Source organism: Penaeus chinensis, chromosome 29 (genome assembly GCF_019202785.1).
Source record: "Penaeus chinensis breed Huanghai No. 1 chromosome 29, ASM1920278v2, whole genome shotgun sequence".
Classification (NCBI taxonomy): Eukaryota; Metazoa; Arthropoda; class Malacostraca; order Decapoda; family Penaeidae; genus Penaeus; species Penaeus chinensis.
Window position 1 is genome coordinate 32853066 of NC_061847.1, and position 2500 is coordinate 32855565.

The following is a 2500-nucleotide window of genomic DNA, read 5'->3' on the forward strand; positions in this document are numbered from 1 at the left end:
ACTGAGAGAGATTGGTCAGACTAAACTTGAGTTCTAGAAAGTCCATGGGGACTATGTTGCAGTAGACTACTTGCCCATCATCATCATTTTTCACTTGCTTTATAACGGCATTTAACATGTTTATACTCCCACCCTTGCATTGAGTTGATTTGTATTTGAGTGCTTATGGCTTTGTGGGGTAAAGAGCCCAAGTACTGTTCTGTTAAGGAAGTGATATGGCAAGTGATTAGTACCCAATTATTCCCAGAATAAAGAGGGAAGTAGCAAACTATAGGACACATAGGTCAAAGTATGTCATCTTATTTTTGCCCAACTTATCCTTTTTTTTATTCTAAGTGATCTAAATGATACTATTAGTATTTTTAAAGTAAAAGTTCTGAACCAATGAAACTGATCCTAATCAGTGATTGTAGTTTCTTACCCCTCTTTTGATTTTCCCGATCTTAACCCCTTGCCGACAAGTATGACGGGTAGACATGTGCTATGCCCACTGTTAGTACTTGTTTGATTGTTTTTAGTCATAAATGGCTATACTTGTACTAAGTCACCAATGAGCCAGTTACGAGTACTGCCTGTCTCGCCCGTTCACCCTTCTCTTTGATTTACGAAATATTTTACGTTATCTTATTTTGCTGTTACTAATATTAAAAGACATTATAATAATTATAATGTTTATAATAAAAATAACACCATACATATTTATAGCCCTAGTAAAAAATACGTTTTTCCCGCCAATTCAAATCAGGTATGGTCATAAGGTCTACTAATTGACTCCTTTGTGGCTAACTAAGCACTAGCAGAATCATCTATGGGCAGACATTTCACAAAAAATGTAGAAAATAGGCACAGCATTTTCCCAATTTTATGCTCATTTTCCCCGGGGGCATTGGGTTAATGCCACCATTATGAAAATGTATAGCAAAGTATTACTTCACTTATACAACCTTCTTATATCAACTTGTGAAGGAAATGCTACAGATGAAAAGCATAATTTAGGGTACAGCCCCACTGAATTTGTCATATGCATCAAACCTCATCTTTGCATCCCATGTGTTGACACATATACAGATTAACCTGATGCCGACGGGCATGGCATGCACATACATGCCATGGCCATTGTGAGTTTACTTTATTAAATTTTATATATAGATGGCTACGCTTGTACTAAGTCACTGATGAGCCAATTACAAGTACTGGCTGTCTCACCTGTTTACCCATTTCCTTAATTTACAAAAATATTTTACGTTATCTAATTTTGCTGTTACTGTTGTTTGTCCTACCTATCTCACATTTTTACCCTTTTCCTTGTTTTTTTGAAAACTTCTTTTGTATTATCTATAACATTTTAGTAATTACAATGTCTATAATAAAAATAACACCATCGATATTCATAGCATTAGTAAAAAATATGTTTTTCCTGCCAATTTCAGGAGAGGTGACTCATTTGTGGCTAAGCACTAGCAGAGCCATCAATGTGCAAAGACATTTTACAAAAAAATAAAAAATAAGCACAGCCCTTTCCCCAGCAGCATGTGGTTAACCCCTTTGATCCGGATGACGTGACCATCGTATCACATGAAAATCTGGCTGCAGGCATCATGCAAACTTGCTGTCATGAGCAATTTGGCTGAGGGTTGGGGTGACAGGAAAGACTCACCATGCGAGCACAAACCTCTTGGGAGGGTCATTAGACTCATTTGGCAATTTTGCATTATTTCCAATGATAAATGAGTGTGGAATGTAATGTCCATGAGCCATGACTGGAAGGGTACTGGCTTCATGGAGGACACCATTTCCATGGTCAGCATCGTATTCCTGGTGCCATGACTAGCGACAAAGGTTGTATTAGAGAATATTGACTATTACAAAAAATAAATAAATAAATAAATAAAAAAATAAATAAATAAATAAATGACACAAACATAATGTTAAATATTTTAATTTTTCTTGCACTGAGGTTGTAGACTACCTAGAGAGATGGTATAGCAAAAAGAAAAAGAAAGAAAAAAAATAAATAAATAAAAAGTTTATGCAGGAGGCATGGTCTTTTTGCCGTACAAACATATATAGATTTTTGAAGTGTGTATATTGAAGGTAAAAACTGCTTTCTCATTAAATCTGTCAAAGAATTTGCATGTATTGCTGTGAATTTCTTCTAGTATTTCAACAATAACTCATGTTAAAAAAAAAAAAAAAATTGTCTCAGACATTCAGTTTATTCCTTGCCCAGCTGAGGATTGCAAGGGTTGAGGGCTCTGAACACACTCTCTTGTCCATCCCAGTTAAAAAGTTGTCCTTACAAACCAGACAGCCAGTTCAAAACACGGTATAAATCCCTATTATTCCAGCCACTCCTAGAAATCCACAAATATTACCATATTAACCAAAACTATCCCTAATCCAGGGGCTTTGCCCACAACCTCCACTCAATTGCTGTATTTTCCTATCGTAGGCTACACCCTTAAACTCTGGCTAATTGTCGTGAACTTCCCTTCGGAAC

General features: G+C 36.0%; 1 protein-coding gene across 2 annotated transcripts in view; it reads right to left on the reverse strand.

Moving 5' to 3' along the window:
* Window positions 1-2500, reverse strand: part of LOC125040555 (protein tamozhennic-like) — a 36219-nt gene that overhangs the window by 32807 nt on the left and 912 nt on the right. The gene's annotated exons all lie outside the window — the stretch shown is intronic.